The following is a 24035-nucleotide window of genomic DNA, read 5'->3' as shown; positions in this document are numbered from 1 at the left end:
TGCATGCAGTAGCTTCAGAAACGCAAAGTGGAGAGCGGCGCAGTTTTGCCAGGATAACTGACGCAGTTCCATGTTTGCGGCTTTGATAGATAAGCTTGGGCCGATTTTAGCGGAGCAAAGCCGTCTGCACCTGTTTTAGTACACGCAAAGCGTTAATAGATCAGGGCCTTAGAATTTTGAATCAACAGACAGCAGATGGTAAGGGTCAATAGCACACGCTCTAGTCTGGTTGCAACCAGTACTGGAGACCCACGGGGATGTGTGAGCTCACCATTGCTATTCACCATATACACCAATGACTGTGTTATCAGTGCGCCTGACCACCATCTCATCAAATGCTCTGATGACACAGCTCTTGTGGCTCAGTTGACTAAGGAGGGGAAACCAGACACTTTCTTTGACAGTGTGAGTGTTATAGTGCAGTGGTGTGACCAGAATGAGCTCATACTGAATTCCACCAAGACAGAAGAGGTCATATTGGGGACCACACAACATACACCAGCTCTGGTCATGATACATAACAAACCCCTTAAACAATCTACATCCTTTAAATATTTGGGAGTGCACGTGGACCTGTCATGGTCCCATCATGTGGATTACATCTGCAACAAAGTACAGCAGAGGATCTACTTTTTGAGGAGACTCAGGTCTTTTGGAGCAAGCCAGCAGCAAAATCTTCCACAGTTTCTGCAGCTCCAAGATACTAAGCATCCTGCAGGATGAAGGTCCACTTTGGCTCTGTAGGGTCTCTGTCAAGCTAAAGTCCAGGATTCAAAAACAGCTGAACACCTGCTCCAAGGTGGTTGGTCAAACTATGGAGAGCTGTTTCTTTAATGGCTGGTCTGCTGGTCTGCACAAACCCTTAGACTGGCAAGTATGATGGCTGCAGATCCCTCTCATACCCTGCATGAAGAGTATAAGAGTCTCCCATAAGGCAGACGCTTCAGGGTGCCTTTTTACAGGAGGAATAAATAAATATAAATAAAAAATAAATAAAATATTTTTTAATGGGTATGCATTTTTAAATGTGGATTTTATGTCCTTGCTTATATTTTAATGGATATTTATAGACTCTTTGTTTTTGTATGGCTGCAGTCTTTATTGTCCGCTTGCACAGAAAACAAAGTATTATCTACTAAACTGAAACATGGAATGTGTATTAAGACAATAGCAATATAACATTTCCATGCTTGTTGTACTCCATGTATTTTCTATGTTTTTATTGATGCCTGCCAGTTCAAACATTTATGACTGGTTTATGGATCTCCATCAGGACTCCACGGATTACTCAAGGGTCATGTTTTCTCCCTCTTAATTGATTTAATAAAAAGAAAAAACCCTCTTCAGTAGTTTTGGGTAAAAATAGCTTGTTTCGTTTAACCAACGCTAATGCTTCCAATTTTAACAAGACTTTAAAAGAAAACTTACTAAAATATTACCATAATTTAAGTCTGAATTTAGTTTAGCAGCCACTAGAGGAATGTTAAATTCAATGCAAATTTACTATTTTAATTACATTTAGTCAAAGTGTTTCCCAAACACTGCCAATATATAAGCTGCTCTGAGTAAATGTACTCTCTGTTGTCCCACAGCTGAATAAATCGCACCAATGGGAAAACAATGCAACACTGCAAATAAGTTGAACAGAAATAAGTAAATTAAATATAAGAAGGAAGGTAAACTTCAGATCTCTCTGCTTTATTTAATCAAGATAGATGTGGTTCAGTTGTGCACTCAAACAACTGTATTCTGAAGAATTTAGCCTATTTTCATGTGGGTGTAAAATCAACTTTTGTTCTCCCTTTATTCAAAGAGGGTTAACCAACGATTTGAACTAACTATGGACTTAACATGTCAGTTTTGGCCAAAATTCTTGAGGCTGTTGTGAGTGATCAAACAAAGGAGTTTTTTTATTCATGGCATTTTATCCAAATTCCAGTCAGACATCAGAAAAAAACAAACAAAACAAAAAATAATACAATCACAGGTGTGATGAAAGTGGTAAATGACATTATTGTTACACTAGACAAGACATTGTGCATCACTTTTTATCGATTTGTGAAAATCATTTGATATTGTAGACCATGGTATTTTAAAATTTAGAATTTTTGAATTGGGACTATCGGAGCATGCTGTTGCTTGGTTCACAAATGATCTCAATAATAGGACTCGTATCAAACATGATGGTATGTGCTAAATTTGTTATTATCCACGAGGGGGTGCCACAGAGTTTTGTTTTAGGTCCTCTTTATATATATATATATATATATATATATATATATATATGTATGTATATATGTGTGTGTGTGTGTGTGTGTGTGTGTGTGTGTGTGTGTGTGTGTATATATATATATATATATATATATATATATATATATATATATAATGCGCCTTTATTCTGATGACAGTTATTTACTACTTTGGATCAATGCTTGTACAGACCATTGAAACCCTGCCGTAAGCCTTTGTAGCTGTTCAGCACTCTTCACCTAAAACTTGTTCTAAATACAGACAAGACTAAGCTAATGTTGTTCTCCAATGCGAGGAGGAAGCCAAAAATAAATCCCTCAGTGTCGACCCTGGAAGGAAATGAAATGGAGGTGGTTCACATGTGCGAATACCTGCATTTGGATTGATGAATCCTTTACATTCAAACTGCATGTGGAAAATCTTGTGAAGAAGCTGCTGCTAAAACTGGATTTTACTTGAGAAATAAATTGTGTTTTTCTTTAAAGGCAAAACTGGAGCTTATTGCTGAAACTTTGTGGTCTGTGCTGGATTATGGAGATTTGTTGTATATGAACACATCTGCTCAATGTCTTTGAATGGTTGACACCATTTATCATGTCTCTCTGAGGTTTTTTACAAATTGTAACATGTCGACACACCACTGTGATTAATACTCGTGAGTTGAATGGCTTGCTCTGGCCACCCAAAGGACCTGTCACTGGTACAATTTCACTTAAAAGAAACTGCTTGGTTTACTGCCTACTTACATACTGTATGTACCCTAATTACTCAGTGAAGTGGTGATTCTTATTCTCTCCAATCACATGATCAGTTGTTATTTTTTGTTCCACATGCTTGGTGTGAATTTGGTATAAGGGCTTTTGTTCACTCTGCAACTCCTGCTTGGAACACATTGCAGAAAGGCCAGAAACTAGATTAATTGCATGGAGTGCTTTTAAATCCAAACGGAGATTTGTTGAGACTGATTCCACAACATGCACTTTTTTTTATATTTCACATGTAAAAGTAATTTTCTTTTTTTTAATTGGCTTTTGTGTGTTTTACTTGGTACCTTATGTAACTGTTTTTGTATTTGCTGCTGCCTATCTTGGTCCAGGACTCCCTTGTAAAGAGGTTTTTAATCTCAATAGGATTCTTTTTTCTTGGTTAAATAAAAAACATGCTTATGTCCGTTTGAAAATTCTTGTGTTTGTCCATGTTTAGTCACTAGGTTTCCAGTAAACTGTAAATGCATTTCTTAGTCTTGACAGGTATTTTTGTCTCTACAAGTATTTCCTCTGATGGTAATTGCACAGAAATGTTTCCTCCTCTTATCTTTGGATTGAACACATCAGACTTCTGTTTCTAAGAGACTGCAAAGTGTTGTAATTTCAGCCTCTGGAAAGCCATCTTTTCTAAGCCTCTGCTCTTCAGTTGCACTTTACGCTGTAGATTAATGCTTACAGTGGTGACTGCTTCACACACTGACGTCCACACAAAGCTCCCAACAGTCTTTGATGTTTGCCTCAGTGGATCAAAGATGTTGGAGCGCAGACCTGCCAGGTGCACTGCTCTTTCATCTCACTTATCTGTCTGCTGCTTCCTATTCTCAGGAAAGGGACACAACAATATGTCCCATTCAGGCACAATCCATAATTCACATCAATAACATTGATCACATCCCATCAATAACGGACATTGTTTTATTTCTTTAAGGCTGATTTGATTATTATTTTGTCTTATGATTTTATCTTAATCTTTTTCCTTCAAAAAGAAGAGACCATATTTTTTTGAAACTCATAAATATTTGAAGCGGTCATTCTCTTTGATTGCTTGCTCTTTTCTGCAACAGCAAGTGTAAATGTTAGACTTGTTGGCTTCTGCTTAATGCCTGAATCCCCTCTGACTGTCCAGAATATGTCAAGTTTAGACACAGTTTCAGCACTGTGTATGTATTTAGCATTTTTAACTCATCACATCACCCAGCAGCCATTAATGCTCCAATTAACTCAGTGGTTTGGAGTTAGACCACTCCCTCGTTTCCTTGTTTGCGTTTCAAACATGGGGACCCCGAAGGACACCTAAGTGCTTCCAGAGACTTTCCACATTATTGATTACAAATGAGATAATAAAAGCCAACATCATTTCATGGGCTCTGGGGTAAAGATAACATGTCTCCATTTACATATTGTATTGTAATTTATCCCTTTGTATATCTGTCTAGGTCACCCTCATCTTCTTCTCCACATGACTTATGGATCACATATAGATGGATCCCCAGTAGTTTCAGCTTAAGTCATTGATGCTTTGATCTCAATGTAAGCGGATGACGTTCTCATGCATAATCACAGTATTGATTTTTACTCTCTCCTCTTCCTGGCAAATTGATCCGAAAACTAATTGTGCCCTTTTCTCTCTCAGCAGCATCTCACCCCTGAATTATTTCTCCTTTTCCTGGCTACCAATCTTGTTAAGGAGAGTGTTGGCAGTCTAACAGTTTAGCAGGCAAAAGAGGCCTTTTAAATGGCAATTAATGTCACACTTTTCAATTTAAGTGTGGTCATTGTGGCTAGTGTAATTGCATAGGTAAACAATTGTGGGTTTTGCATTTTCATTTGGAAAAATGATCATGACAGCATGAAGCTTAAAACATTATCTTTGTTTTTAAAGTCTGTTCCATTGGAGTGGCAAGGCAATTCTGCAGGGCAGAGAAATTGTGGTCTTAGTGGTCAAATCTTGATAATTCATTTTCTGGATCACAGCAGAACATCCTTTAAGTTATATCAGTATTTTGTCTGTCAACCATGCACTCAAAACACAACACAAATAGAGTATAAGTAATTCATCCTTGGAAAAATTTTTAAAGAGTTTAGCATACAGATACTTTCAAGCTTAAAGTCGGAGGATTATATGCTGTGAGTGAAAGCTTTTTGGCTTCAATGCGAAAAACATCAATGTTTAATAGAAGCATAAGAGCTTAAAAAGTTGGGACGTGGCATTCAGCAAATGGCTCCTCTTCTAAGAGAGCCAAATCAAATGTGGGGGGAAAAATAGCCAGCCTGGTCTCAAATGTATGAAATGAGTACAACCTTGTAACACAGCATTACAAAGTGAAGGCCCTTAATCTACAAAAATGATGTGGTGGCAAGCTTCTCCTGTGCTTATTTGGTAACTAGGATAACAAGTCCTACAGTAGGTATGTAGATGGGGGTTAACAGTGCTTCTCTGGAAACAGTTTTCTACTTTACTTTAAAGGTGCAGCATGTAAGAAAATCAAAGGTTAATAACAGAAAAATCTAAAATATAATTTAAAAACTGTTTCTATTCGTACTAATGACTAAAATAACTTGTTTTTATTCACGTAGAAAGAGACATTTATATCTCCTTGGTATGGGTCCACATACATGGTAGTTGCTATATTTGTGCCGCCATTCTTACTACAGTGTCTCTAAATAGACAAATGAATGTGTGGGTGAAGTGGGAACCTTCTGAGCTTTAAAAATGCAGTCTTGGCTTTGTTAGGTGCTAGATCACCCTTTGGGATAAGTGACACCGTTTTAAAAGGCACATAGAAGAAGACAGTGCACACACGTTTGCTACAGCTGGTTGTGGTAACAGACCTGGCTCTTCCTACAGCCAAATACAATAAGATCTATTCAGCCTTGCCAGCTTGGAGCACTGGACACTCGCCTGCATTAGAGAGTGGCCATCTTCTTTTCCAGCCATGGTCACCTTCTGCCTCTCCCCATCCTCTTTTCCCAAATACTGGTTTTGTGAACATGGTAACACATCCCTTTCTGGCTGCAATGGTTTCTCCTTTTAAGGAAACCTCTGGATTTAATGCCTAGATGTCCAGCTTCCATTGAAAGAATCATTGTTTATGTGGGGGCTAGTGATGACCTGCTGAGAATCAGAGATCACAAAGTGATTTCAACATCCTCTTTGATGTTCTTAGGGACTCAAGAAATATGGGTTTTTATTTCAGGCCCTATTCAAACACTAGATTTGCAGTGCTGGCTGTTTTTTTTTTATTTATTTTTTTAAGCAAAATCCAATGTACCCACTTGGCTACAGTCTGCATGCAGGTCTCTGAACATGGGATTTATTGACAATTTTATTTTTTATTTAGGGTCCATCTCAACAAATGGGATAACCAAATGCTTGCAGCAAATTTTCAGTATGCTGAGCATTCCCAGTCATGCAACTGACTGCCTGCTGCATAGTCAGTACCAGGTTTTTACTCCATTTTGTCCACTGCTTCTTTTCCTCTGATTATTCCCTCAGCCTCCATCCCAAATGGCAGTGCCTCTCTTGGGTTTCCTATGACATCACAAAAAGTTGCATCTTCAGTGTCTCACACTGATGAAGATTTCACAGAAGAAAAACCAAGCAAGCGAGCATCAGGGCCAAAACACACCAAGGGCCATACATTTAGAATTTATGTAACAACAAGGACCATTTCAAAATTATACACTACCGTTCAAAAGTTTGGGGTCACTTCCCTATTGAATCCAATGGCAAAGTGACCCCAAACTTTTGACCGGTAGTGTATATAACTGAAGAAAGCTGTAAAATTTCTTTTCAGGTGTTCTGTTCCATTTCCTCTTCTCATGTGGCCTTAGTTAATGAATGTACATTTCTGTACCTGTAAACTCAAGAAGATTATTGATACCATTGCACCCACCAGAATAAAGATTATCTTGGGTAAAAAGAAATCTCCATGGTGAAACCTCAGAACTGAAACATTAATGTTGTAAAGGTGAGCATATGTCGCGTAATACTAATCTCCAGCTTTATTATGAAATTTTCTAAGAGAGACTTAATGAATACAAGCTTAAACTAAAACCTTGTTTCCACCAATGGGTGCGGGTCAGGACGGATACGGTTTGTAAACTGTAATCTCGTTGCCTTCCCACAGCCAACCGTAACCTTACCTGAGAGGCGGAATATCTGTTGAATAGCGATAGATGGCTAAGCTACGTAATAGCACGATGTAGTCGCAGCACAGCACCTTCCTTAAGTATAACCAAAACATGACTCAAACAAAGGAGGAGAATGTTTTAAATGGAGATTTAATAAACAAAATGAAAATATGTTGCTCTAAACAAGGAGCCATTCCTGCAATGTTTTTATGCCAGGTCGCACGAGAGGTGAGCTTTTTTTTCCCCTCAACCAATGAACGGATTGCAGTGTGTCAAACTCCACCCTTTAGGGTTGGGTTGGTTAGATTGTTGGTACCTTTCTATTGGCGTACCAAAGTAGGTCGGGTTGGATATTAGGGTACTCTTCCCAGTTTTTGAGTGTGAAACAAAAGCGTCCTGACCTGCACCCGTCAGTGAAAACAGGGTTTAAGACAAGCAAGACAGGTACCGGAAATGTTTTGTTACCTTCTCCACAGAAACCTGACTTCGTTACAACTTAATTTCACCTCATCAATAACTAAAACTACTCTTGTTAAAGTAATGACATTTACATAAACACAGACAAAGACAACACCTCTATTTTAGTTTTATTGGATCTGAGCACTTTGACACAATTTACCATAATGTACTGCTGAATAGACTGGAAGATTGGGTGGGTCTCTCTGGTACGGCACTATAAACTGGATTAAATCAAGTTTGACTGACTACTTTGTGGGTATTGACAATCTCTAGAACAGATTCCTGTGGAGTACCACACATGCAAAATAAGTGGCAGTATCAAATATAAAGGTGATATTGTTAACTCTTCATTAAACAAAAACGTATTCAGACACTCAATTTATATTGAGCAAAACTGGTAGTTTTAGCATTTGCAGTTGTAGCTGTGTTAACCTCAGAAATGTCTGACTTTTTACTAACCTGTTGTCTTTGATGTCTTATCAATTTCTGAAGACACCGAACAAAGAGTTTTTAGACTCTTTCGGGAGATAATTGTGAGGTACAATGAATTAAAGTGTGGTGCTTTTCCCCCCCAGCAGATTTTAATCTAAAACTGAGCACAGCCTCTTCTGAAGCAGATTAGGTGTGCTGTCACCATGGGGATCCAGCCAGGTAAAAATGGTACCTTTTTATGACATTGAAAACTCTGGCTTTAGTCTCAAAATACCTCAATAAGACATTCATTTTGTTTTGTTGTAAAAGCCTTTTTTTCCCATTGTTTTTGGTTTCCCAACTAAAACCTTGATGTTTTCATGTTATTTCACTGCTTTTAATGGCACATTTTTTAGTCCCAGCAGGGAGCTATTTTTACAAAAAACCAAAAACAGAAGAACATAAAAACCCAAGGAGGGGGAGAGGGAGGGGCAAAAAAACAAAGAAGATAGCAGGTGGGGAACAGTAATCTACTGCAACAAATGACCGCACAACTTCAAGGTAAATGCAGGTCACTGAGAAAATGACTCACCACTGATGCTGATTAATATAATCCTCAGAAGTAACTGAAATCTTGAAAGTCATTGTACTGGCCTCCTAACTGGTTTAGCTGGTGACACTGATGGGTCAAAAGAAAATAGATCAAGCATTGACAGTGACTGATGCCTGTCTTGTGTGTAAGAAATCTCAATAGTACTAAAAAGACAAGAAAATGAGGTATGTTTTGAGTCATTTGTTTCTGGGGACAGGCTGGCTGCTGCGTCCCATCACTGCCCATAAGGCCCCTTTGCCTTGAACAAACAGATCCCATTTCAGCAGAGCAGAGAGTGATTGAGAGGGGCCTGTCTGTATTTTGTCAGGCCTTTGATGGAGTCATTGACTGTGAGAGGTATCTGCGATGAGGAGCAGGGATTCAGATGGAGGCTCACAGCTCAGTGGAGAAGAGGGCAGAACAAAGAAGATCACAGATACACAATAAATCACTGCTGTCACTACTTTGATCACAGCAAAGGAACACCTTAGTTATATCATATAAAGAACCGTCATAATGCAAAGAGACAAATTAATGATTATTTCAAAAGCATATCACCAACTTTGAAATGTATATTGTATATAAAACATAATCAGGATGTACTGCAACACTGAATGCTTACATCAGTAAGGTAGTGGATCTAATATGTCTGTTCTGGTGTCCAAGGTAACAAATCCCAGTCCTGGGATTGTTGTAAGCTCAGGCTATGCAGAGGGATTGCTAGTAACCCTTTTGGCAAGCTGAAATCTCATTGCTCCTTTTCTCATGTGTTGGTGGGTTAAAAGTACAGTTGCACAGATGTTCAGACTAAGTTAATGTGGAAATGGATTTCTAACTGGACTGCATGCAAGTCTGCTCTTATTTGGGAAGCCTTAAACGTTTTAACTTTGCTCTCCACATTTTATCAAATTTCTTTTTCAGACTCAACCATTTGTAAACTCTGCTTGTTTTATATTGTACTGTAGGTATTCATGCTTTATATACAGCTCATAAAATGAAAGAGAACCCGTAAAGTTTTGCATAGTGTTGCATGTTGAGCATGGAGGAGATACCAGGTGACAGTATACGAGCAGATGTGAAGGACATAGGAGGACAACAACCCAGCAGCAGGATGATTATCCTTCTCCTGTGTGCAAGGAGAACCAGGAGGAGCACTGCCAGAGGCCTACAAAATGACCTCCAGCAGGACACACGTTTCTGCTTAGATTGTCAGACTCCATGATGGTGGAATTATGGCTCCACAAATGGGGCCTCTACTCACAGCCCAACACTATTCAGCCCGATTGGCATTTGCTGGGGAACTCCAGGATTGGCAGATTTGTGCCCTGTGCTCATTGCAGATAAGAGCAGGTTGATATTGAGAACATGTGACAGAACCGAGCATCTGGAGATGCGTGGAGAACATTTTCCTGCCTGTAACATCCTCTAACATGACCAGTTTGGCAAAGTCAGGGGAAGCATATCTTTGGAGGGCTGCACAGATCTCCATGTACTAGTCAGAGGTACCCTGACTGTCATGCAGTACCAGGATGAGATCCTCAGACCCATTGTCAGACCATATGCTGCTGCAGTGGGACCTGTGTTCCTTCTGATGCAGGACAATGCTCTGCCTCATGTGGCATACATACAAGGTTTAGATACTATGGACTGGTCTGTCCATTCACCACGCCTGAATCCAATCAAGCACCTCTGAGACATCATGTCTTTTTCCATCCACCGCTGTAACGTAGCACCACATACTGTGTAGGGGTTGACTGATGCCCTGATCCAGGTATAGGAGGATAACATCGCCTCATCAGGAGCATGACCATATGTTGTAGAGAGTGCATACAGGCATGTGGAGACCACACACACACTACTGAAGCTCATTTGAATTTGTCTTGAGGAATTTCTACAGAAAGTGGGCATCTTTCTGCTTGTATTTAGAGTATGACTGAGTATGATTAGTCATTGAATAAAGATTTTTAACTAGAATATTTCATTCATCAAGATTTAAGATGTGGTGTTTAAGTGTTCCCTTTTATTGTTTTTAGCCGTGTATTTTGGTGGTTAAGTAAATGAGAGGGACAACAACTGAAATGAAAACACCCCCCCCCCATTAGATTTAGCTTTGTTTGACTACAACTGTCAAATCGAGTGTAGAGGAGAAGAAAGGAATCATATTTGTGAGTTGGATTGTAAATTGACAGGTTTACCTTGCAGCTCAGCTCCATCTTAATCTCCAGTACAAGGTTTACATCATTGCAGATACTTCCCAATTCACCTGTCAATCTCTCACATGCTTCATTCTACCCCCACATAAAAGGACCTTGTGCTACTTAAATATCTTCACTTGAGGCAACAACTCACTCCCAACTCAAAGAGGATATTCCAGCTTTTTCCGAATAGGGACTGCAGCCTGCAGACTTGGATTATCACAAAAAAAGAGCATTAGTTCACCACTATATACACATACTCGCATACAATACAGAGAAAAGCTATTTTGTAACTCTAATACACCTAAACACACCTGCCTGGTGCATTAGGGCTGTATTTCCCACTCTGCTATTCTTTTTCTCATTCTCATCACAGCTATATTTGTCACTGTTGGTGTCTACAACCTTGCATGCCTTTGAGGGAGAAATGTTTAGAAGTGTGATGCTACCAGTGTGTTTTGGTGTTGTCATTCAGGACAGGTATGGTAAACACTTACCAAGACATTGTTATCATGGCATCCAGTATTTGCTTATGGACCTCTATTACAGAAGGAAGATAAAATATTTTTATGGTTCCATAAATGGGAAGACAGCAGACTTTTGAGTGTATTGACAAAGAGATGCAGAATCTGGCTCTCAAAGTAATGCAGCGATAGATTCATGGGGATTAATCATTACTGTTAGAATAATTTTTTATTTTTTGAAGAAAACTGCACAATCCACTAGAGCTCGGCTTTATCTCGACAGGTTCGGTTAGGATTAATAGCATCTTGTCCTCAATACATCAGTAATATGCAGAATCACTGGATTTTTAGTTTCTCAGAGAGCTGCAAACGTGTCAAATGATAAGAAGTTTTGGAAATGCAACTCATTTAGCTTGAATAAAATGCCTGTATTTCCATTTGACTAGGGATTAAAAACTTGTGCAAAGAAGACAGGCTGAGTCCAGCGTATCATAACTAAAGCAACAAAATTTATTTTCAGAGTTTTCTTTTGTTTGTCACATTGCCAGAGCTTTTGTATTTCATCTTCTCAAAATATTACCAAACATTATCCAAATACTATCTGCGAACAGTGGATGTGACCTACAGATGTTTGAGTTATTACTTTTTAAATTAAAATACAGTGAAGAGATAATTATACAAGCAAACCACCAATTGCACAATGTAGAAAAATTAACAATTTAAAGAAAAACCAAAAAGGAAAAACCCAACAAACGACCAGACACGTGCAACAGAGTGATCACTGTTAACAGATGGAGCACACTACCAACAGTAGGGCAGCAACAGACAAACTGTTGGTTAAAAACTTTGCATAAACATGCTGTATGTGCTCAGTGGAAGAGGCGGGGTAACATCTGTTAGAAGTACTTCATTGAGTAATTTGGCAAGAGTATTAAGCTCTGATTTAAATTTAAAATGTGCTGAATATTGTCACTGAGTCTCTGTAATTGTATGTGGCTTGTTTTTGTGTCCAAATGTGATGAGCAATCTTCAGGCTGCATGCTGGGAATGAAAATGATATCTTTTGGGCTCATAAACTACAGATGTGCAACACTGGTTTCCAGCCACCTGCATCGTGGGGAAGTGTGCTGATGTGAGCAGAAATTTGATATTTTCAAAGTGGTTTGTGCATTTGTTGCGCTGAAAATCAAAAAGATGAGTTTTTAGTTGCCTGAGCAAAAAAGTGAATAGTATCTGTTGAGCTTTCAGTCTGATTACTGATGAGTCAGGTTATTTATTTGACCCAACAAATCAGTGGTGCAAATATTTCTAGGGACATTTTTTCATTTTGAACTAATCTATAATTGAACATGTTTCTCTCACCTGTACATATTCATCAAGCTACGTTCACATTGCAGGTCTTAATGCTAAATTCCGATTTACTGCTGAAATATGAGTTTTTTTTGTTTGTTTTTTTTCTCCCTTCATGGTTGTTCACATTATCATTTAAATGTGGCTGCCATCAGACTCCAGCGTGAATATCTTTCAGGCTTGATATGACCTATATGTGCAAAAGACCAGGTGTGTTTACAAATTTGGATGTTACATGTTACCGTGTATAATTTTTTTAAGTTGTTTTGTGCAATCAGAGCTAATAAAATCATGATATAAAATTGTGCCATCCATTGCTTAACTGTGTTTAACTGTTTCGCACCTACTCTTGCACAGAATAATGAAATCTGTCTCTATGAATGTAAAAATATGCCATTTTTATCTTCATATGTCTCACTTCAATGGCATAAAAGTCAGATGAAATGTAACATGACCAATCAGCCTCAAAATGCTTTGAAAAACAAATATGTATCTGATTTAGTACAACATATGAAAGTGGCCTTGGTCGAATTTGGAAAAATCTGATTTGTGCTGTTAAGATTGTCAGATGGGTCATATATGGGCTAAAAAGTCAGATTTGTCAGCAGTGTGAATGTTGCCTCAAATGATACAGAGAGATGACCAATTTTTACACATTTTCTTTTTTTAAGTGTGTGTTATGCCTAGAGAAAGATACTCATTCATCATTGAGTGGTGAGGTTGGTGCTTTTATCATTCCTTTGCATAGATGTATGAGAGAACCTCAGTAATCGGTCTCATAAACTTGCTGGGTGCATATATATATATATATATATATATATATATATATATATATATATATATATATATATATATATATATATATGTATATATATATATATATATATGTATGTATGTATGTATGTATGTATGTATGTATGTATGTATATATATGTATGTGTATGTATGTATGTATATATATGTATGTATATATATATATGTATATATATGTATATATATATATATATGCATATGGATATATAAATGTGTAACTGATTAATTCATGAGTCATTTAATTATCCATCCATCTGCAACAACAGGAACCCACTTAATATTTCTCAGCTGGTTTTAATGTTTTGTTTGACAATATTGGTGAGATTGTGGCACTTGTTTAATTTGAATTATTCATACCTGCAATAACTAAAGTTTTAACCCTAATTCTAGATTTTTAAACCAAGTATCTATAAATTGATGAAGACTGATAATGAATTGTAGTAAGTAACTTTAATAGTAAATTACTTAATAGGATCTTTCTTGCTTGTTCTATTCTATTCTATCCTATTCTATTCTACAGTCATTTAGCAGACGCTTTTATCCAAAACGACTTACATTTGAGAGTAAGAACAACACAGGCATGAATTCAAACAAGATGGGACATCATAATTAAGTGATAGTCAGACTGCTTTGAGTCCAGTTGGACCCAGGTGCTGTCATGTAGTGCTAGAGGCAGTGCATATAATTATTTTTTTTTTTTTAAGTCATTTTGTTTAAATACTTGATTCAAGTGTAACGATTGTTACACTTGAAATTAAATGAAGGGTTGTTTCCTTCCTGAAAACTCTTTGTTGAAAATATTAACTGCTTATAATAAGAGTCTGTTTCTGTGCAGCTTCATGAGTCATCAGTTTTAGGTTTAGGGTGTTTATATATTTGTGGAGGATATTAAACTGCTGGCTGTGCTATGGTGTGCCTCTTAATGAATTTGATGATAATGCTTCTGCAAGCAGCACCCAAATTGAGAAGCAGTACAGATAATATAAGTCTGCATGCAGCTATTCCAGCTCAGCTATAAAAAGTTGCCCTCACTTTATTTTATGATTCATTTTCTTGCCACAATTTCTTTTTGTGAATTTTTGCAGTAAATAGGTGGAAAAGCACCATTTCTTTCTGGTCCACCTGAAGATTTTGAGATGCTGCACTGTGATACAGCTGACGTCTGTTGTCTTGGCAAAGAGCTGATCGTCAGTCACCATATTTTGGAGCTTCAGAGGCTGCAGGAAGATGTTCGAACTGACCCGCAGCCAGTTTGCATCTTTCACTGACAATTAGAGGAGTGTTCCTGGTTCTTATCCCTCGGTACAAATGAGACAGGACCAGTTTGTAATAATTTATATCAATTATTGGACAAGTAACATGGGTATTGCATTGCCAGGGTGGTTCTGCTGCTCCAGCTAATGGAACCCCCATTTGGACTTGCTTCCTGACTTCACCATTAACCAGATGGGATGCAAGAGCATAGACATGCATCCTGAGTTTCTTCCAGTGGAGGAGGCAGGCAGAGATGAGAGGCAGAGGATTAGTGGACATTTTTCTGCTTGCAGAATACCAAAGTGTTCACAAGCTTGTACACTTGCAATAAGTTGATTTAATAGGTCATTACGATTTATGAAAAACTCCATGATAATTAGACTGATATACAGCCAGACTGTAATTTCAAATGAACATCTATGACAAATACAATGACGCTACAATAGAAAGACAGTAAAATTAGTAATTTTACAGGATTTCCTTCTGGTTTTCTGGCCAGAGTTCCTCTGTCTTCACTCCCTCAGTTAACCACTCCATAAGGCGCTATAACATTTTGCTCTCATTTTGATGTGTCCAGTATGGCTGCCAGCATGACCATTTTAATGATTTTTGTGCTTAGTCTGTGGGAACATTCAGTAAACCTTTTGCCAACTAGAAAAGGTCAGATGAATTCAGTGTTATTGGAAAGGGTTCAGGGCTTGAAGAAATATTACTTTCCTTTTCCTTTTGTCTTTTGGCAATGTTGTTCTTTCCATGCCTTCGCTGACTCACTGAATTAAGTTGTATGGTGATATTAATCATGTTATATGGTGGGCGCTTAGTTCCTTTTGAAAGGATTAAAAAGAATATGCAGACTCATTGTTTAAATCCAACAGAGTTATTTGAAAAAGAAAAAAAACCTCTCCTGAAAATTACCCTCTGAACCCAAGTTGACTTTTAACAAACATGTTGGCGACTGCTTGACAATACCTCCCTGACTTCACCATCTGACACTATAAAAGTATCCTTTAAACCAACAGAACAACTTTGAATAAAGTTGCAATTAGACAGTGTTTCTGTGTTTATATTGTTTCACAAAACTTTGTGTTGTTTTTTTCTTAAAAAGCCAATATTAAAATTATAAACTGCAAAAAGTTGTAGCATCAGTGCAGAAAGAACATTTAGTGCAGATATATTATGTCCTGATTTTTGTGCATGCTTCAGTGTGCATGTATGAGCTTCCAGTTGTTTTTCCTTATTTGGTGAGATGGGTGGAGATGTTGGAAGCAATATTTCTGTTCTTTAGTCTGTTCTGGATTTAATTGTTCTCAGTCATTTGCATAACTCTTAACACAGTGACACACATTCACAGACACTCTTTAGACGTTTGATATCACATTTTTTGAACTGCATTAAAGCATGTCCAACAATGAGTCCATAGTAACATTTACTGTTTAACTGTAAGCAGCAGATTATGCTCAGTAGTTTATATTACAATATTTGTCAATGCAAAGAAAGCCAGCAGAATTTATGCATATATTTCTTTTTTATATAAACTTTGTCATAAAAGTAAAACAAACTAAATGCGTTGCAAAAATTAACACAGATGAGATACAATTGACTTTTGGACTAGTTCAGATAATGTATTCATTGTTTTTCTTAGTGCAGTCCCTTAGCAGTGGCCATGATGAGACTGCTGCATGCATTTAACATCAGATAAAGGCACTCTGCTTCCCTGCTTGCTCTTACCATCCTGTGATGCGACTATGTGATCAATGGGACTCCTGCCTTTGCTCTTTCCCTCTGCCTTCTTCTGCAATCAGTGTGATGTGATCAGAGCCATCCACCTGTCCTGTTGTCCTCTTGTGTTATAAAGAACCAAAATATTCCTTCTGTCATTTCTGACAGCCCTGTGATGGCAGGGCAGAGACGGGGGCTCTGCCCCAGTGTAATGTTCATCTTTGAAAGTGAGGTGTTAGACCTACAAGCAACCACTTTGTGCACCTTATACCCCCTGCCTTTCCTTAGCAAGAATGTCTGTCTGATGAAGAAGATGGAAGATTGACTGCCTCAACTCTGTGCAGAGTTTTCAGCTAGACGCCATTTCAATATTGGGTATTTTAAAATGCACATGGCTTGTTATTTATGAAGATGGCCATAAAGCCTCGACCTATGAACAAAGGCATAAAGCAGAAAGTAAACAAACACTGCCACTGAGCACTAATCATCATTATTCTATGGGAGACCCCCTCACCCTGACTTCAAATCACTTTCAGTGCTTTGGGAAGGGCCACTGCAGCCTGGATTAGAGGCTGCACACATCTATAAAAGTGAGTGATGTTTGGCTTTTCAGCAGAAGAAGAGAAAGATCATTCTGTCAAAAGCAGCTCTTAAAATGCTGTCAGTCACAGCAGTGCAGTGCATGCTGGGCCTGGCAGGGTTTCCTCTGACGTAGTCACTGGGGAGAGTTTGTCTGCCGCTCACAGACAGTTCAAGGTTAATTAATGTACATCATAAAATATTGATAAGAAAATGATCACTTACTGCTCACGGTGAGGACACTATGCGGTGCATGTGAGTGCAGCATTTAGTGAATATGTATTACATTTGAATAGGCTGTGTGATAAGAAAATAACTCCCTAACTACCTTAGTAGTTAATGATGGACTTACTTAAGTCCATCATTTTGGAAGTAGGTTAATGAGTGCTAGTAAATAAACGAACTTTTCTCTTCCCTCAAGACCTACAGTGTAATTACCTGATTTATGAGCAGCTGAAGGAGAAAGGTAGAAACTTGTTTCACTCTGTACTACAGAGTTTTAATCATATAAGCTACATCTTTCTGCTCAGACCTGTTTCATCTCATGGCACCCTGATTTAAAAACGACAACAACAACAAAAAAAACATGTTTATTTTATGTAAAAATCTTTTTAATACCTGATAATCAAAATGAGATGGAAAACATATAATCATGTAGAGATTTTCAGCTAAACAAACCAGAGATGAATGCTGAGCATTAATTTCACTGCAGGGATTCTCTCTGAGCTTGTAAACAACATTAATTTATTAATACAACATAGCAATACAAATGACCAGATATGGAGAGGAATTGTGATTGTTTTTTTTTTTTTTTTTTGTGCTTGTTGAAGTTGTTAGATGGATAATCTCTTGGTGTCTGTAATCCAGCTTTTGGAGCTGACAGGAATGCCTCTTGGTTTCTTCTCATGCTGACACTGTTTGATGCAGGGAAGAGGATTAGCTGATGCTACAAGTCTGCAAAATACAACAATGGATCAAAGAAACAAACTACTTTTTATCAAAGACATATTTGAGTATGGGTGAAAATGCACATTTAAGATTTCTGTTTTTAGCTGACAAGATGTCAAATGTATGATGGTACAGTTTGTCTTTGTTGTTCTTTAATTAGTTAAAGTGAATGCTGCGTGTCTGGAGGCGTAATTACATGCAGAGGTAAAAGGTTGTGGTGCAGTTTGTCAGTGAGATTGGCTCAGTGCCTCATGTCACTGAATGTCTGCACGCTGTGATCACTTACTGGAATGAGAAAAAGCAAGAAGTGCTGCGCGCAGAGGGAAAGAAAATGCTGTGCAAATGAAATGGTTTAAGTGCCGTTTAATGAGAACCTGCCAGTCAAACAAATTAAACGATTGCTCGTGCTCAATTAGAATTATTAATTGCTAAATTTGTGGGGAATAGGTTGTTGTTGTTCCTCAACTAGTAAAATAGATTTTTGCTAATAAATAGTCTCACCATAATCAAGCTAATTAACCAAACTTTGAATTAATCACTCTTTTAAACACATTATGTGCAAATGCAGGAAAAACTACACATCCATCATTTTATTCAACTTAAGTCATATGGGATAAAAAAATCCAAGTTCAACCACTTAAAATATTTCAAAAGATGTAATTTAATATTTTCCCTGAATTTTTCCCTGCATAGAACCAGCCTTTCTGATCAGTTAGTGCAGTCTCTGGCTCTGATGCTGCTGCACCAACAGATGGCTGCAAAGCTGATTGCACTTTCCACAACAGACCTATAGAAGATATGCAACATCTTGGTGCAGACACTGAATGATCAGAGCTGCCTTAAGAAGTAGAGTCGTCTCTGTCCCTTCTTGTAGATGCTTCTGTGTTGCATTTCCAGCCCAGTCTATTTTTTAGCTGTACTCCAAGGTACTTGAAGTCCTCCACCCACCTCCATTGTTTCTCCCAGGATGTAGACAGTGTTTTGTTTACTCCTGTTCCTCCTGAAGTCAACAATCATCTCTTTTCTTTTCTTTGTGTTCAAGATGAGGTGATTATTTCCACACCATCTCAGAAACTGACTGACCAGTTCTCTGTCCTCTGTTTCTTGTCACTGATACACCCCGCAACTGCAGAGTCATCAGAGTATTTGTGGAGATGACAAGACTCAGAGGTGTATTGGAAGCCTGAGGTGTACAGTGTAAAGAGAAATGGTGAGAATGTAGTCTCCTGTGGTGTTCCTGTGTTGCTAAGCTGATCTCAGTGAAAAGAACACCAATTTCAAGCAATACTACATAAGTTTCCACCCTTAAATTGATATGCTTCTGACTTGTTTTGATGGCCAACTGACAGTCATTGTGCATATTCCTGAAACTGTTGTCACCCTGCAGTCTCCCCAGCCTCAGATATCAACACATTGAATGAATTAGCCTTGATTAGGAAGAGCCAAATGAATAAAGTTCATTTGGCGCATTAGAGGAAAATCTGCCAAAGTTATCTAGTGCCGCTTTCAAGAATAAATCAATGATAGAAGTTTATTGCTTTGCTGATGATTCACTCGAATTTAAACAGTCATTGTGGCATCTTTCTTGATCTACACTTATGAAGTTTGAGTTATCCTCTTATTAGCCAAAGTAAAAAAAAGAGAAAAAGTTATAATTAAACTATAACTATGAAGCAAAGACAAATTGCAAAGACTAAAGGAAAGGGAATAATATACTAAATGTGTTAAGCCTTGTGTCGCAGTCTGTTGTGCATTGATACATCTTGGTGTTTTACTTCTCCACAAAGTAAAAAAAATTTAGAGGCATTTTTTGAAGAAGGGTCAAAATTAAGGCCACACATGCTTGAACTTCCTTGTCATTCAGTGACCCTGAACTGTAAACTATAACTGCTTACATCTTTTAGACTCAGCAATTACAGAGAGACTTACTTTGGGATAGATCTAAACATGCATTGTATCACTATTTGCCAGAGAGCCTTTGTAAACAATAGGTGGGGCCAAAGTCAGAACAGTCTTAGTTCTTAATAACAGCTTTAAAGCGAATGCATCAAAGTTCTGTATCTGACAATGCACAATCATCTCGACCATCAGGAGACCGCAACATTGTCAACATTTGAGCTCAATGTGGTCCAAAATAACTACCTCATTATGTCCCTTTTTTTCCGGGGATTCCTATTTGTCCTGTCTTTTCTCCAGCTTCAAACAGACACCCCACAGTTTGTTTTTATTGTCAGATGCTTTCCTGTCTCTCTATTTGCCCTTTTCCTTAGAAGCTGTTACACCATCAACCCTCATGCAGCTTTGTGACACAGGAGGAGAGAAGAAATAATTCAGAGGTCTTGGAGTCTTCTCCCTTACTCTTCTTCCGTTTGTTCAAACCCATCTTTAATTACTTCCCCAATTTATTTTCTGTTGCTTGGACCAGCTGAGATTCTGTTCCCCTGAAGGCTATTATCTGGTGCCCGATCCAAAGAGACGTCTGCCCAACTTCAAGTGTAGTTCTTGGTTTCTAAAACATGAATGAGTATGTGTTTTTCTTTTTATTGATTTGGGAAAAATGCTGTGGGATTGAATGAAACCTTAATGGATTGATTATGTATAGAGAATGCATTAATACCAAAATAAAACATACACATGTTGAAAAATCGTTATGCTCCAACAGCCCATAAACCTGTCATTATTACTACTCTTAACCTAGTAATTTGTCCAGAGCAAAAAGAAAAAGTCAGTGACTTAGGGTGGCCCAATGTCCTCTTTTACCCGGACAGGTCCTCTTTTTTTTCTTTTTTTAAAACTAGAAAATGCGTCCGGAATTTTAAAATTGTTTAGGATTTTGCTCTATCTCAGCCTCAAATATATTTACATTGGATTTTTGTTGCGTTACACTCCCCACACTCGCTTATTATCTACTTTCTCAGACAATGAGCAACAGGAGAGAGAGGGAGTGGAGGCAGCTGCTGCATTGAGTTTACCTAGTAATGACGTCACTAATTCTTGGCCGGTAGGAATTGCGAGACAACTCAAACGCATTACCACTTTTTATTTTAACAAAACTGCAGAAAACATGTGCGTGAATATCCCTTCTCATATAGTCTTGTATGGGTTTCTAACCTGTGGGGGTTGTGAAGCCATTCAAACCATTCCTTGTGGGAAATTTCAACTGCCTTTCTCTGCAGTTTTGCACAAACGCATTAATAAGATGAACTGTTGACCAGGTTTATGTTTTGGACTGATGAATTTGTATATATTTATCAACACAATCACAATGATGCATATGATAGACTAACCAACCAACAGTAATAATGGCCCTTTATTTATCAAATGAACGTACAACAGAAATCTGTGTGCACGACCATTTCAATGCAAGGTTTGGCATTTGGACGTGAGCGTAGGATACGATCAAATCTCACAACTGTTCTGAGATTGTGTACGTAAGTTTGAGTGAGTGGGGGATTTGAAATAACAATGATAAATACAAACAGAAATCTATGTTTGCAAACACACACATACCAATATGCACTCTCATCCACTTGCTGGCAAACCCTGCCATAGAGCAGGAGCACAGGTTCAACAGTGCGCACACATGTGCACGTGCACGGTGGAGCACTGCTTTGGTTGCTGAAAGGCAGGTGGATGTGTCTCGGACCTGCAGGGGGATGCTACTGTACTCTCCGGAGAAAGTCTACTACATAATTCTGTCTTGTGCAGTCCTGCACAATTATGGTCTGGCTAAAGGAGTCTTTTGATTCCCCATGGGCAGCCAGAGGAGCGGATGCCCAGGAAACCGTGACTAGCACAGCCTCCACTGGGGTGATACAGAGGAGACAGGAGCAGATTTGTTGTTAAAGTTGTCGTCAAGAACAGTAGTTTATACCTTAAAGTTGCGTAAGTGCTCTATTTAATCAGTAGGCTAATGTTTCCCTTACTATGTTCTGAAGAAATGTGTAGTTCTTTCTTTAGAATATAGCAAACAAGTGGCTACCAATTTTTATTTTTGGAGGCTATAAAATGGTTTTATATAACAGAGTTTTGAATACAACAATTCTTAGCTAATGCAAGTAAACATAACAATGTTTAGTAGTTTTTGCTCTGACTTTGATTAGTTTAGAAGCAGCAGCAGCTCAACACTAGCATAATACTTAACTTAGGTCAGCTGAGGAGGAGAAGGGAGATAAAATACCATACTATTATCGCAACAGGACAAGGGAATGAGCATGTGCAGAACAACTGGTATTAATTTAAAGTGGAAAGAACATAAACATGATTGAGGAATTATTCATTGATTGATTTATTGATTTAAAAGCAGAATAAACCAGCCACTTCATATTAAATTTAATTTATAATGGCCATTTTCATTTGGAATTAAGTGTTTACAAGGTCAGAGAATTTAATTTTTATTCTGAATTTAAACACGTGGCCATTGTATTTACAAAATGTTGACAATGAGTTATGAAATTTACAGGTTGTTTGCTAAGTTCAGTGAAAGTTTAACAGCATCTTAAAGTTGCTGAAACTACAGTGTTTTTCCTCCTTCTATGCCTGCAATCTGTTTTTCTGCTCTATGAGGCATGACAAAGAGTGAAATGTCTTGGTTCAGACCCAATCGCCCGTCTGGATGGACCATAAATCACTCAGTTTCTCTCTTTCTCAGCAACTGCCTCCATGTATCCCCGTCCCCTTGCCTCTTCTCCTGCTTTCTCTGTCTTTCAATGTCTCCCTGGCCTGACTCCAGATGAGTTTGTGCTTCAGGCACTTGGTCTCAAGTTGTTTGAACTTTGCTGAGAAGTAGGGAGTGATTGGGAAAAGGTGGACTGCCAGAATATAAATAAAGAAATAGAAATAAGAAGAAAAGCACAATAATATTAATAAAAATACAACCCTGCTTTCGTTCCTAAATTTGGTCTCCAATCAATTTATGGCAAAGAGCTGGATGAAGTTCTGTGGTGTAGGACAGGTGTAGGTAAGACAGAGGGCAAACAGCAGCCTCAGGCAGCAGCTGATAGCAAAGAACTCAAACCCAAGATATGCTCATTTGAAGATGGTGGGCTGTGAGCGTAAATACAATCTCAGGATTTTAACAGTAGCTGTTGAGACTCTGAAGAGGGCATATTAACTCGGATGTCTTTCAGATGTCTTTCAACTGTCTTTCAGTTTATTTCTATGTGACTTGTGAACCAAGAAACTAAGTGCAGATGCTGTTTCAAAGATTCAAACTATCACGTCTGCTCATAAACTGAACCTCTGCCATTTCTGAGACACATATGTGTATATATATGTGCGTGCGTGTGTGTGTGTGTTTATATGTGCGTGTGTGTGTGTGTATGTATATATATATATATATATATATATATATAGACTTGCATTAAAGAAAGAAGTACATTAAAGACATTTACATTAATAATAGACTTACACTTACATTATTGACAGACTTACATTAAAGAAAGATTTATATTAAAGACAGACTTATATTCTCGCTCTCTCCCCTCCCGCCGGGGGCTCCTTTGGGGAGGATGGGGGCGCTGTGCCTTGGACCAGACCAGGATGCGTGTGTGGCTGGGGCTCTCTGGTCCCCTGGTGTGGTGGCGTGGGCTGCCGGGGGTGGGTGGGCGTCCGGGGCGTTCATGCGCTGGGCTCTTGGCGGGGCCGGGCCTTTGCCCCTCTTCCCTTGGGTGGTCTTGGGGGGGCGGGGGCGCCTACAGCGGCCAGCTGGGGACTTGGCTGCCTGGGATGGGGATCTCTCTCCCAGTTGTGCCCCTCCTCGGGCCCGGCTGGGACGGGGATCTCTCTCCCAGTTGTGCCCCTCCCCGAGCCCCTCTCCTCCCCCGCCACCCCACATCACACACACTACACATAGGGCACTGTGGGGCGGGTGGAGGCGGTGGGTTTGGCTGGGGGGTCCCCATTGCGGGATCCCCCGGTGGACCCCTGCGACTGCCGGCCCCACTAGATTTTAATCACAACCTAGACATCAATATACATTTAGGGCCTCGGGGGGATGGGCACATGGGCTGTGGGTGGGCGGTAAGGAGCCACCGAGGTGGCCCTTCCTCCATCCCCTCCCTTTGTGACCTCTCTCCCCCCGATTTTATTTACATGTTAG

The sequence above is a fragment of the Melanotaenia boesemani genome, chromosome 9 (assembly GCF_017639745.1).
Source record: "Melanotaenia boesemani isolate fMelBoe1 chromosome 9, fMelBoe1.pri, whole genome shotgun sequence".
Classification (NCBI taxonomy): Eukaryota; Metazoa; Chordata; class Actinopteri; order Atheriniformes; family Melanotaeniidae; genus Melanotaenia; species Melanotaenia boesemani.
Note: the sequence above shows the minus strand (reverse complement) of the source record.